This window comes from Hyalella azteca, unplaced genomic scaffold (genome assembly GCF_000764305.2).
Source record: "Hyalella azteca isolate HAZT.00-mixed unplaced genomic scaffold, Hazt_2.0.2 contig2569, whole genome shotgun sequence".
Classification (NCBI taxonomy): Eukaryota; Metazoa; Arthropoda; class Malacostraca; order Amphipoda; family Hyalellidae; genus Hyalella; species Hyalella azteca.
The window spans coordinates 57,475-72,774 of NW_025932839.1; positions in this window are offsets into that span (position 1 = coordinate 57,475).

Here is a 15,300-nt window from a genome sequence, read left to right on the forward strand (position 1 = left end):
AATATAGCCTACAATTATAAGCAAGCCTATTAGAATGGATACAAATTATCCTGAAGCATCTTCAGTGGACATGGAAAACGAAAAATACAAAAAACACAATCGGTTTAATTAAGCAGAATATTTTATTAATTTAAACCAAATATGCATTTAAACACACCTACATAATCAGGTTTCTAATCAACATTAAAAACCAGCAGTTGAAAGTCTTTAAATTGACAAATTCAAGTCACCGACTTGAGGCTGGCGATAAAAATGATGAAATTAATTATATTGAAATGCTTAATTAATTATAATTTATCAAAACAATCAAGACCGAGATAACAACATCCAGGGCGGTAATGTCAGAGGCAATTGTAACAAGCAGAGTTTATTAATATATTTCCAGAGAGGGAAATGTTCTTTATAAAAAATATAGAGAATTTCCAAATGGTCAATAAAATGGATCGCACTTAACACGGTTCAGCAAGAGAAAATTTTCCTGGAGCACAAACAAAACTTTTACTAGAGCAAAAAAATTGTCCTACAGTGAAAAAATCCTAGGAAAAAATCTTTTCCCAGAGAAAAAAGAATCCCAGAGCAAAAAACTTTTTCCCTGAGCAAAAAAATTTCATAGAGAAAATCCTAGAGCAATTATTATTATGGTACAAAAATTGACATCTGTCAGTTGACATCTGTTGACAAAAATTGACATCTGTCAGTTGACATCTGTATATTGTTGGACCAGTTTACCAGTTTCACGTATCACATGACTTCACCTGCGTTACACCGTATTGCGTCCTCTGTGGCCTGTGGCCTCAAATTAAAGAACTATTAAACATGCGCTTGTAACCTCTTGACATCATCTCTGACGTCACCGTCAGCTGGGTACCTCACGTCCGACGACGACGATGAACGTTAATAAATGAATAAAAATGAATGAGAGGCTTGCATAGTGATGAGTAACAGCCTCGAGAATATTCTTCAAATTTAGACTTTCCGTTATTAGTTTTGTTAATGTTCGGGCCACATCGGTGTGATTAACATTTTGGAACAATTCAGTAAAGTGTAATAATTTTCATAAATTCATAAATAAGGAACCCTGGAGACCATCGTAAAATATAATTTACTCTGAATTATGTAAAAATTATTTAAAATAAACGAAAACATAAGAGCCATAGTTAGATGTCGAATGAAACATCAATAGTTTAAATACATACTCACAATAAAAGTATACATATTTGATGTTAGAGACGATATGTATTCAAAGTTCAGAGTGGGAAAATTTTCTGCGCATTATCGACTCGTATCTACATTAGTCATACCTAAAACATCGCCTTGTTATCAGTATCCATGTACCTATGTCGACTTGCACGTCCTTTCGGTGTAATAAAGAAAAGCGAATTATCGTCGATATTTTTGGTGGTCGCAAGGCTCATAGAGGAGAAGTTTGAAAGAGTGCATAATGCATGTGTGCTTCTGTACCGGAGGCAGCTCAGTCAACTGCTTTTCATTGCCAGCAAATTTTTAACTCGTTGAAATCTGCGCGTATGCGACAACCTCTTGAGAATAAAAGGGGAGTGAAGGCAGGTGAATGAGAGTTTCATATGTAAGTTTTAATAGGTCTTCCTTCAATAAACATTTTATAATTTAAATTATAGAATGTTTATTGACGGAAGATCTATTCAATCTTCACATGAAACTCTCATATACCTGCCTTTACTCCTCTAATCTTCTCAAGAGGTTGTCGCATACGCGCAGATTTCAACGAGTTAACAATTTGCTGGCAATGAAAAGCAGTTGGCTGAGCTGCGACCGGCACAGTCGCACTCGCAAATGTTCAAGTGTGTGTTCAAGAATGTGTTCAAGAAAACGTACTGCACGTACTGCACGCAAATGTGTTCAAGAAAACGTACTGCACGCGTGTTGTTGTACATATTCGCAAATCGCATACGTGTTAACAGAAACGAAATGTCCGCGTTAGATCGCGTATTGAAGATAGCCCTGTTCACGCACTGTCTCTTATACACATCTAGATGTGTATAAGAGACAGCCTCCTCCCCCGAAGCCACCGCCTTTACTGGGGCGCCGCCGAGCAGACCCCGGCAACTAACAACAACAACGACGACCTATCCCCTCCCCCTCTCTCCAGACACTCCGGCGACCCGCCTCTCCTCTCCTACGTCTTCCACCATGCAGAGGCACCTTTGTGCGTGCGTGATAACCGGTGAAGAACATGTATGAAAATGTTGGTTTATTGTGAAATCTACCGAGCCTAGTTGGCATACGGTGACTGCAGATATCGAATTACTATCTCTTGGTAAATTGCATGGTATTCAATTACGAATGGCTGGCATGTGGTGCAAGATGACGAAAGATTTTAAAGCTGAAAAGTAGCACCTAATTGTTGTTAATGCCGGTATTTCGTACTTCTAAAAAATGTTCCAATGTCGATATCAAGTGATCTACATCATTTCTCGTTTGTTGAATGTCGTGTCTAGTGAACGTGATGGCTTATGCTGTATTCTTTGGTATTAGATTAATAATCGAGTGTGAATTTGACCATTAAATTTTTTTATTTATTTTATCAAATGTGTTCTTCTCAATTAACGCCTTAATTTATTGATCTTTTTTTATGACGATTTCTCGATTTGCAATTAATGTGTTGATATAAATACCAAATGCAAATCGGCCATAGCCTTTTCATATCTAGATTCAGAAATTAATTTGAAGCTGTTGAAACGTATTACTTTAACAGGTTGGACGGTTGAGGTAACGCTGAACTTACGTTGATGTTAGTTCTTGCATCGAAATATAATGATATAATTTTTACTACATCGGTTAATAGGGGTTTGAGAATTTTTTGGTTAAGGAAGGAGATAACCGATCATTTAATCTCGTTTATATGACTTATGATTGAGGACTACTGCATTAATTATTTTTATCCTATTTTTACGCTTTGCTCTGCCCTTTGCATTATTGATGTGTGTATATTCAGTGTCTTAACATGTTGCCGAATTTTTGTCAGAAATAGTTGTACCAGAATATAGAATAATGTACATAAATGTGTTATTGCTGATTATTACGAGTATGTATGATGCATAAAGCCAGTAGTATATCATACTCTAATCGGCGTTTCTGCCAATCCATCTTTTTTGCATAGGTTATGTAAATGTGTAAAAAAGTATAATATACGTTTAATTGTGTGGACAGAATTCTTTAGTTATCCCCGAAAGAAAATAAAGTAAGCCTGAAGAGAGCAGGTATAGGGCAGCGTATGGGGCGTGTCGGCTGTAAGTGAGCCGGAGCCGGGCAGGACTGATTCGTTGCAGCCGAGCGCCAGCGCTCAAATAAGGCCTTACGCAGAACGTTTTGAACCCCGTAATAAGCGGACATCCTTGCTGGATTCCTGCTTCCCTGATGCTTCTATCATGCTCTTGGTTCAGCGCCGGCCCAGCTCCTACACTGCTTCTAATTTTGACTGGGTTCCAAAGAACACTGTGCCTACTGTAAAGTTTGGTGGTGGCAACATCATGATCTGGGGCTGTTTCTCCGCAAAAGGTGTTGGTAGCATATCACTTATAGATGGTAGGATGAATGCTGCAAACTACCAGAGCATCCTGGAAAATAATTTGACGACTTCTGTTGAGAAACTAGAGCTACCTGGTGATTGGATTTTCCAGCAGGATAACGATCCTAAGCATACTGCAAGATCCACAAAGACATGGTTCGCTGATAGAAATGTACACGTTATGGAATGGCCAAGCCAGTCGCCGGACTTAAATCCGATTGAAAATTTGTATAAGGTGGTGTGCCAAGAAGAATGGTATAAAATACCAGTCAGCATCTGCAAATCATTGGTCGAGACGTATAGAAATAGACTGGTATCTGTTGAGCTGAATAAAGGGTATTCAACCAAGTATTAAATTAAAATAATGAGGATTTATTGTTTTGTACGAATACTTTTTTCACCCAAAAAGTGAACATGTTGCATTGTTTTTTGTTGCATTGAGATTTAATTTCTTTTGATAGTATTTTTGAATAAAATGCGTCTCTATACATAATTTAAATCACTTTTCCTGTTAAGTTTGTGTACTTACATACATTAAAATACGATTTTTCAAGTGTACGAATATTTATTTTCCCCCACTGTATATGCAAGAGACTTTGGTGATGTTAAGAATAAGCACCCTAGTATATACTTGTTAATAAAAGAGAATGCAATTTTTACATTGAAATTTAATTATAAAAAATTTTTTAAATGAACTTAATTTGATGGTAATATTAATTTAAAGATTACAACTAAGTTGTTGTACATTTACTCAGTAATGTCTAGGGTGTATATTCAAAATAAGATCCCAGACTGACTTCTCCAGTGAGAATGATTAGTAAATTTGATTTATAGGAGTTTAAATTCACAATTTACTTAATGTTTTGTTCGCCATAAAGCTTGTAAATAATTTTAGACGCGGCTGCACAATTTTGAAACCGGGCTATTAGGTTGCGCTACGCATGACTGCAATATAATTGCCATCAGTTGACATCTGTATATTATTGTACCAGTTTAATTTATAATATAAGAATATGCACCTAAAACGAATATATAAGAACCTGTAAGATAAGACCTATAAGAACCGCACCTATAAGAATACGCTGCATCTAAAATGTGACAAAAGAAGGCAGGAAAATTTGTTTATGTTGTAATGGCACGCACGCGCTGGTGAACGTCCAAAAACGCAGAGAAACTGACTTGAACTTCATCACGTACAAAGTAGTTTTTTAATGAAGCTTTGGAAAGACCTTCAACCAAACTATTTAAGCTCGTAGCGCTTTATAGTCTCTTCCTGTCTATTAAATTCTTAGTGGCACCGCACGCACATATTTTGGTATAGTTCGGCAGGCATTTTTATACGAGTTCGATTGACATTTTGGTATATTATTATACCAAACTATTATTATTATACCAAACAAATATATTATAATTATAATTTGATTGATATTGGTATAGTTTGGCTGGCATTTTCATATCGAATTCAGACGTTTTTATGATTGATTATACATCTTTAATTAGAAAACCACGTTGTTTCGAATAAAATTTCAAAAAAGTAAATCAAAGAAAAACCTCTTTCTACTAACTCATACAACTCACATTCTCTCTTCATTTCTCAGTATTTATTCTATACGCGATCGATCGGTGGCAAGAGAATGCATTTTATTACTAACTATAATATAGCGGGTTAGCCTGGCGTTGCTGAATAATTTCTATTTGATAATTCCATTTATAGGAATGAAATTATAAAATGTTTATTGAAGGAAGACCGATTTTAACCTACTCACGGAACGGTCATTTACCTGCCTTTATTCCTCTACTATTCTTCTCAAGAGGTTGTCGGATAAGCGCAGATTTCAACGAATTAACAATTTGCCGGCAATGAAAAGCAGTTGGCTGAGCTGCGACCGGCACAGTCGCAAAGGCAACTAATTCAATCTATGGGAGCGCAGCCCTACACCACAAATTTAGCTCGTAAACAAGCCCTAGCGCCAACGCCTACCCTATAATGCAATAACTAAACTCAGCTCACACCCAAGAAGCTGTAGGTATCTGAGTCATCTCCCCACACCAACTTTAAGCAACACCTACCTCACTCCACAGCCTGCTGAATCAAATAGTCAATTATCAACAGGTCCTACTCCACAGAATTTTACCCCATATTATCACTTCTTACACACGCCGTAAGCCTTACTGGCCGCAGACCACGCCGGATCACCGTAAACCTGCTCTGCTATTTGCAGGACTGGCGTAATCCCGCTTCACTCCACGTACGGGCAGAAGCGCAAACCACCGTCCCTATAACGCCATGCCCCGGCTCTCCCCCTTCGCAGCCATAAGGCTTTCTTCAATTGCTGATCAGTTGTGCGCCAGGATAGGTTAGGTTAGGTTTGGTTAGGTTAGGTTAGGTCCCTCCATCGCGCCAGGCGCATTACTGATCGGGCAACGAGAAAAGCCTTCTGCTGGCTGCGAAGGGGGAGAGCCGGGGCATGGCGTTATAGGGACGGCGGTTTGCGCTTTAGCCTGTGGAGTAGGGCGCGATGAAGCAGTGGCTGTGACGTAACGGCGCTGTTATGTCAGGCGCTTATTGTCAAAAGCCGCGAATACGCCAGGCTGTGTTTAATACAAGCACGCAACAGTTTGGCTATTTGCCCACGGCTGTTGCTTCGGTGGCTTGATGTTATCTGCATGGCTGACTGATTCATATCCAGGAAAGGAAATGACGCCTATGGCTTTAGGCGCTTAATCACACAGGCTAATATGCCCTCTAGCGTGATTACGAGCGGAAAGGAATAAATATTGAATTGTGGGCAAGGGCTATGTAGCGGTCTATACTGTGTCCCCAATCTATCAACCTTCTCGCTCCTGGTTTAATGGCCTTTCGGCCTCCAAAAATAGATTTAACGCCATCGTCAGATTATTCTGCTATACTGTAGATCAACAATATGCGGTGACATAGGTCCATGGATACTGATGACTTGGCGCAATATTTAGTATGACTTATGTAGATACGAGTCGATGATGCACAGAAAATTGTCTCACTTTGAACACATTTCGTTTTCAACATGGAATATATATATTTTTATTGTCGACATTTTCAATCATATATGTCGACATACATGTATAACTACTGATGTTTCAATCTATAATTAATTATCGCTCTCTGGTCTTCGTTTATTCTGAAATATTTTTACACAATTCACAATTCCTACAATCCATTTTACGTGGATTTCCAGTTTTCTTTTTACTTGGAATTTATAAAATTTGTTTCACTACACTTAACATTTCCCTTATGTTAATCACACCGATGGAGCCCAAAACTAATAACGAAAAGTCTAAATTTGAAAAATGTGCTCGAGGCTGTTATTCTTCACAGTGCAAGCCTCTCATCATTCTTAAAAATAGCGTCTCACAAGGAAATATCTTTTGTGTGGCGCGATAACACGCCTTCTTCGTCCAAAAAAGAGCCCTTCAGCGTTCACAGGAGGGGCGGCGTCGGAGCCACGCCATCATGCGTGACATGAACAAGAACAGCAAGATTACAGTATGAGAAGACACGGTTGCAACGACAGAGTGATGATGTTGAAGTCGACCATTGAAAAAGACTTAGGAGTTAATGTCGACAGTGAGTTGAAATATTCTAAGCATATTGAAGCTCAAGTTAATAAAGCCAATAAACGACTTGGACTGATCAGACGCTCCTACGAGTACATAGATGCTGAAGCAATGAAGCTGTTGTTTGTCGCCGTCGTGCGTCCGAACCTAGAGTTTGGAAACGTCGTGTGGTCACCAAAATTAGAACAGGACAAAAATTTAGTCGACAGTGTTCAAAGACGTGCAACAAGGATAATTCTGGGATTAAAAGGCAAGCCTTATGAAGAAAGATTGAAAATTATGAAGCTTCCAAGCTTCCGTTGTCGACGTCTGCGTGGTGACCTCATTGATGTATACAAGTATTCTCATGGTTTATACAATCTCCCAGAAGTATTACTAGAATTTGAAACAAATACCAACCTCAGGGGCCACAGCTATAAACTAAAAAATGCGTTGCAACTCATCCACGCGACAACATTTCTTCTCGCTTCGTGTCACCGACATGTGGAACAGCCTCCCTGATAGCATCGTTGACGCTCCAAGTATGAACGCCTTCAAGAACAGACTAGATAAAGCTATGCAGGAGCATATGTTCAGTCTTAAAATGCCTAGCACCTTACAAACCTTGCAATAAGTCCACCAGCTATCTCAATCAATTCGTCAGTTATGGAAAGCTCGGGTTCAAAAGGCCGGATCCCTTGTGAATCAAGTCACGAAAAGTCTAAGAATCGGCAACAGGCCATGTGCCTATTTGTTCAGTGCCGGCACTTCTATTCTATTCTTCTATTCTATTAAATTCTTAGTGGCACCGCACGCACATATTTTGGTATAGTTCGGCAGGTATTTTCATATGAGTTTGATTGACATTTTAGTATTATATTATTACACCAAACTATTATTATCATACTAAACAAATTTCTTATAACTATATTTTGATTGATATTGGAATAGTTTGGAAAACATTTTCCTACGAGTTCAGACGTTGCTTAGGATCGATTAAATATCTTTAATTAGATAACCCCGCTGTTGGACAAAATTTCAAAAATGTAAATAAAAAACTCTTTATATCAACTCATAGAACTCCTTTTTCCATCCCCAGTATTTGCTATATACATTATACGAGTTCGATCGGTGGCAAGAGAATTCGTTTTATTACAAACTATAATATAGTAGGTTAGCCTGGCGTTGCCGAATGACTTCTAGTTGATAACTCCATTTATAGGAATGAAATTATAAAATGTTTATTGAAGGAATACCATTTCAAGCTTACACATGGAACTCTCATTTACCTGCCTTTACTCCTCTATTCTTCTCAAGAGTTTGCCGCATACGCGCAAATTTCAACGAATTAACAATTTGTTAGCAATGAAAAGCAGTTGACTGAGCTGCGTCACAAACAGTAGCACACGCAAGTAATTCAATCTTTCAACACTCTCGCTCAAGTTCCACGGGCCTTTCGGCCTCCAAAATTATTTTCAACTTTATTCATTGCAGGAGCAGCGGACACTTAAAGATTAAGTGCGCCGACATAGGTTCATGTATACTGATGACGTGGCGTAATTAAAGATATGATTAATGTAGACACGAGTCGATGTTGCACAGAAAATTTCTCCACTTTGAACTTTGAACACATTTCGTCTTTAATATAAAATATATATGTTTTTATTGTTGACATGTATTTCAACTACTGATGTTTCATTCGAAAACTAATTATAGCTCTCAAGTCTTCGTTTATTTTGAATTATTTTTACATACTTCAGAGTAAACTATATTTTGCGAGGGTCTGAAGAAGAGGGTTGGTTTTCTCTACTACTTTTTCAAATTTCACAGCAGCATTGTTAGAATAAACATGACATGAACACAATGGAATAACGAGATCAAAAGAATTAAGGAAATGCACTTGGTGATACAGTGATGACAGTTACACTGAATTATTTTATTGCATTATATGAATTGAATTCTAGTGAAGAACTTATCATCTTACCCCTTAGCAGATGTTTACCCCACGACGTCGTCCAAAAAATGACGCTAACTCGCGATTGGCTAATGTTTACTCTCTGGCGCGGTCTAGAAGAATTCACAATATTTGATTGTATGCAATTTGAAAATAGAAATAATTTCCTCGCTTACTGAATTCTAATTATTCATAAATTACGCGAGTGCTATTCGTGTACGAGAATTGACAAGATTTAATGACCGAATATTTTATAATTATTTAATAGTGAAATGATGCAATGCGAAATAAGCAATCGCGTTCAAGGTAATTAAGTTACATGTAGTTACAGAGATTTATGATTGCCGAGTTTCAAGGTTAAATAAAATTAATTACGACATTGACAAGAAATTATTATTGACAGTGCGAGTTATGCATACGAGTCGCTGCAGACCTCCTGTTTTCCTCATTCCTGGAATTTATTAAAAGTTTTGTATCAATTTAGTGAATAGTTCCCTAATGTGAATCTCACCGATGTGGCCCAAACCCCGAACATTAAGAAAACTATAATACGGACATAAATACATAATTATAATATATAATATAATATAATAATATGGAATATAAAATATAATATATAATAACTATAATACCCAGCTGACGTCACCGTCAGCTGGGTAATTCTCACGTCTGTAAAAATTATTCAAAATAAACGAAGACATTAGAGCCATAATTAGTTGTCGAATGAAACATCAGTAGTTGAAATTCATGCAAACAATAAAAATATATACATAATGTTAGAGACGAAATGTATTCGATGTTCAGAGTGGGAAAATTTTTTGTGTATCATCGACCAGTATCTACATTAGTAAACCCTGAAATACGCCATGTCATCAGTATTCATGTACCTATGTCGGCGCACTTGCTCTAAATTTAGGAAATTAGAATTTTATTTTGAGCAAAATTTAACTAAATTTTTGTGGCAGAAAGGCCCATGAAGCTTAAGCGAAAAGTTTGCGAGATTGTATAATTTGCGTTTTCCACTGTGCCGGTCGCAGCTCGGCCAACTGCTTTTCTTTGCCAGCAAATTGTTACTTCGTTGAAATCTGCGCGTATGCGACAACCTCTTGAGAAGAATAGAGGAGTAAAGGCAGGTAAATGACCGTTCCATGTGTAAGTTAGTGTCATTGTTAGTAAGTTAGTGTTCCATGTGTAAGTGTTGTTATTTGGTGTGTAAGTTAAAGAATAGCTTTTCCTTCAGTAAACATTTTATAATTTATTTCCTGTAAATGGAATTATCAAATTCAAGTTATTGTCGAGTAGGGGAATAAAATGCATTCTCATGTCACCGATAAAATACTGAAGATATAGAAAGGAGGAGTGAATGGGAGTTCTATGTGTTAGTATAAATAGGTTTTGCTTACGTAAACATTTCTGAGTTTTCATTCAAACAGCGGGATTTTCTAATTAAAGATATATAATCAATCCCAAGCAACGTCTGAACTTGATATGAAAATGCCTGCCAAACTATGCCAATATCAATCAAAATATAGTTATAATATATTTGTTTTCTACAACAATAATAGTTGCGTATAATAATATAATACCAAAATGTCAATCGAACCCGTATGAAAATGCCTGCCGAACTATACCAAAATATGTGTAACGCCACGGTGATTCTTAAATTATCTGTCCTTCTCTGATATTTCGCGATGCTCGAATTTACAAAACCAACTTCCAGAAAGGTTTCGAAGTAATTTAAAATTTGTTTGTGATGAAGTTCAAGTCAGTTTCTTTGCGTTTTTGGACGTTCACCAGCGCGTGCGTGTCATTACAACATAAACAAATTTTCCTGCCTTCTTTTGTCACATTTTAGGTGCAGCGTATTCTTACAGGTGCGGTTCTTGTAGGTCTTATAGTATAGGTTCTTATATATTCATTTTAGGTGCGTATTCTTATATTATATATTAAACTGGTCCAGTAATGTACAGATGTCAACTGATCAGAGCTGGGCAGCGCTACTTGGAAATGTAGCGGCGCTACCGCTACCGCTACATGCTCTAAATGTAGCGGGCGCTACCGCTACCACTACCGCTACACCCACTAGATTGTAACGGGCGCTACCGCTACCGCTACAGTAAAATGTAGCGCGCTACATTAGCCGCTACAATGGCCAAAATTATTGGAAATCTCTAAATGTTTATTGTTCTGCTATTGGGATTTACTCATTAATATTTAATGAAAATAAAACATTTTTAAAACATATCAATGCATGTATGCATTGATATGTTTTATTGCAATTAACCTAACCGAACTAGTATGGGTTACCCCAGGGTTAGATACAGTAAATAAAAGTTACAGTTATATTTATGTTTTACCTTCCCTACATGGATGTGAACTAAAGTTCACATCCATGTAATCATTTCCTTAGTAACATTTCCTTAGTAACATTTCCTTAGTAAACATTTCCTTAGTAATCTTCCAATCTAAGAAATTATCCACATATACATATAAAAATCAGTCTTTTTTTGTATATATATGTGGATTATTTTTGAGATTGGTAGATTAAAGTGGACATCCATGTAGGGAAGGTGAAACATAAAAATAACTGTGTAAAAATAACTGTAAGCAAACTGATAGATGAAAAAAAAACTGTAAGTGGTAACTGGTAACAACTTAACAAGTAACAACTAACATGTTGACACTAGTAACAGGCTGAGGTTGACAACATTACACCGAAATCTTTCGTACAGTTTTATTCTGTAATTTATATTATGTGTGTATCATGCTGGTTTTTAAATAATATTTAATACTATTAAGGGGACCGGCTACCCTAAAAATCGGAAATTTTGGCTTTACCGTTTGCTTGACTCATTTTGTAGCTGCTGAAAAGGCGCGTCTAACGCAGTTTACCGCATGTCTGTGCGTGCTATAATTTTTGTGCAAGACAATTTTAAAAATATATATATGAACATTTTTTAACAATATGTACAAAGATTTATTTGAATTAAATCTGTATATATAGATCATTACTATCGTTACTTACAAAGTGTTTGCACTCGTTTGAAAGCTACAAACGAGACGCGTTCAACAAAGCTACTACCACAGATGTACATGCAATACTTTTTTGTGTAATGCAGTCTTGAACTTTTATGAAATGATCGTTTTATATCATTATTTACAAATAAATGGTATTTATATGTCATTATTTAGGTTAATTGCAAAGTGTTTGCACTCGTTTGAAAGCTACAAACAAGACGCGTTTAACAAAGCTACTACTATGGATGTTCATGCAATAGTTTTTGCGTAATGCAGTTGTAAAGTTATGTAAAATGAATATTTTATATATATATTTATTTATAAAAAGTCCCATTTATAGCCTATTATTCACGTTAAATTGAACATAAATAGGTCTAAAGACGCGTGCTGGTACCTTGACTGCAAATAATTGGCAATGAGAAAGCTTGGGCTACAATATCAAGACTTTTTGGGCATATTCTTCTGTTTTCAATGAATTTTACTTTATTTGGCTCCCCTGAACAATTTAAAAATCCACAAAAAACGCCATCTTAAAAAAATTATAACTCCAACAGTTTTCAAGCTAACGGCAATGAGAGACATACCATTCGATTTGCAAAAACAATACCTAGCGACTCTAGAAGCCTTTTTTTTTAATATGTGCATGGTTTGACTTATATAGGAGAAGGGGGAGGAAGGTGGGGGTAAAAATGTGAAAAAATGGGAAGAACGCGAAAAAAACGATGAGGAAAATAAAAAATCGTGGCTATACAGTCGCTAGATATTGTTGTTACAAATCGAATGATATGTGTCTCGACATTTTAGCATGTGATTTGCAAAAGTTATAAACTTTTTTAGAGTACCCCTTATTTGCCGTTTTCTATTAATTCCACATACAATATTACCATAAAAATGTTCTTCTTTTATATAAAACAAGTTTCAACTTCATAACGTTCTTAGTTTTTTATTTATTAACAAATTAAAAGAGTTGCTTAATTCTGAAACACCCTGTAGGTCTTATCTTATAGGTTCTTATATATTCTTTTTAGGTGCGTATTCTTATACATTATTATATATTAAACTGGTCCAATAATATACAGATGTCAACTGATGGTAATTATATTGCAGTCATGCGTAGCGCAACCTAATAGCCCGCTTCCAAAATTCTGCAGCCGCGTCTAAAAGTATTTACAAGCTTATGGTGAACAAAACAATAAGTGAATTGTGAATTTAAACTAATTTAAATCAAATTTACCAATCATTCACCCTGGAGAAGGTAGTCTCGGATCTTATTTGTACAAGAATTTATTTGTATTCTTAACAATGTTAATTGAATTATTAATACGAACTTATTATCACTACTTAAATATTTTTACGAATTGCAATTCAATGTCAAAACATACATTGCGTTTCATTAAAAAAGACATACTTAGATGCTTTTTCTTCATTAGGTCCGAAGTCTCTCACATATACCAATGATACTAAACACGGGAAATGAAAGCTCTTAAAGCTGAAAGCTGCGGTTTAATGCTGAAAAGTGTAAAGTACTTCGCCTCAGGAAGAACAATGAACAGCAAGATTACAGTATGAGAAGACATGGTTGCAACGAGAGAGTAATGATTGAAAAGTCTAGTGCGGAAAAATATCTCTGAGCTTATGTCGACAAGGAGCTGAAATTTTCTAATCATGTTGAAACGCAAGCTAACACATCTAACAAACTTCTTGGACTAATTAGACGCTCTTACGAGTTCCTATAGATGCGGAGGCGATGAAGCAGTTGTTTGTTGCTGCCGTGCGCCCGAATCTAGAGTTTGGAAACGTTGTGTGGTCACAGAGATTTGAAAAGGAGAAAAATTTGGTAAAGAATGTTCAAAGACGTGCAACAAGGATAATTCCAGGCTTGAAATGCAAGACATATGAAGAAAGATTAAAGATTATGAAGCTTTCAAGCCTCAGTTATCGACGTCTGTGTGGGGACCTCATGCATTGAAGTATACAAGTATACTCATGATTTATACAAGGTCACCGAAGGATTACTAGAATTTGAAACAAGAACAAACACAAGGGGCCACGGATATAAACTAAAAAAACGAGCTGTAAATTATCCACGCGACAACATTTCTTCTCGCTTCGAGTCACCGACATGAGGAACAGCCTCCCCGATTACATCGTTGGCGCTCCGAGTATGAACGCGTTCAAGAACAGACTAGATAAAGCTATGGAGAAATATATGTTCAGACTTGAAATCCCTAGCACCAAATCGAACCCGGTGGAAATCGAGTAGCTATTTCAAACTTTCGTCAGTCATGGAAAGATCCGGTCAAATGACACGATTTTAGATCTTCTGTGAGATAGTCACGAAAAGTTCAAGAATCGGCGACAGGCCACATCAGGCCTACTCTTCAGCGCCGACATCACTATGTTATGTTATGTTGAGAGAATGCATTTTATTCCCAACTCGACCATAACTTAAATTTGATAATTCCACTCGTAGGAATAAAATTATAAAATGTTTACCGAAGGAAGACCTATTCAAACTAACAAATTAAACTCTCATTTACCTGCCTTTACTCCTCTATTGCTCTCACGAGGTCGTCGTACACGCGCAGATTCAAACGAATTACCAATTTTGCTGGCTATGAAAAGCAGTTTCGACCGGGAGAGCAGCACACACATATTTTACCATCTTAGAATTTCTTCGCCCAATTTCTACTGGCTTTCCAGCCTTCAAAAATATTTCAGCGCTACTTTAGATGCTAATGTTACTATTGGAGCGTGAGTGCGACGACATAAGTCCATGGATACTGATGACATAGCGCTATTTTAGGCATGACTAATTTAGACACGAGTCAATGATGAATATGAAATTGTCTCACTTTGAATACATTCCGTCTCTAACATGAAATATATTTTATTTTATTGTCGACATTTATTGTAACTCTGACGTTTCATCCCAAAATAAATTTTGACTGCCAAATCTTCGTTTATTTTGAATTATTTCATTCATAATTCAGAGTGAATTATATTTTACGATGGTGTCCAGTCTTCCCTATTCCTCGAATATATAAAAATTTTGTTTGACTTTACTAAATAGTTCCCCAATGTTAATCACACCGACGTGGCCCGAACTTTAACAAAACTAATAACGGAGGGAGCGCTGCCATAGCCCAAAAATTTGACTCTTAAATCAGCCCAAGAGCCAATGCCAACCCTCTACATGCAATAGAAA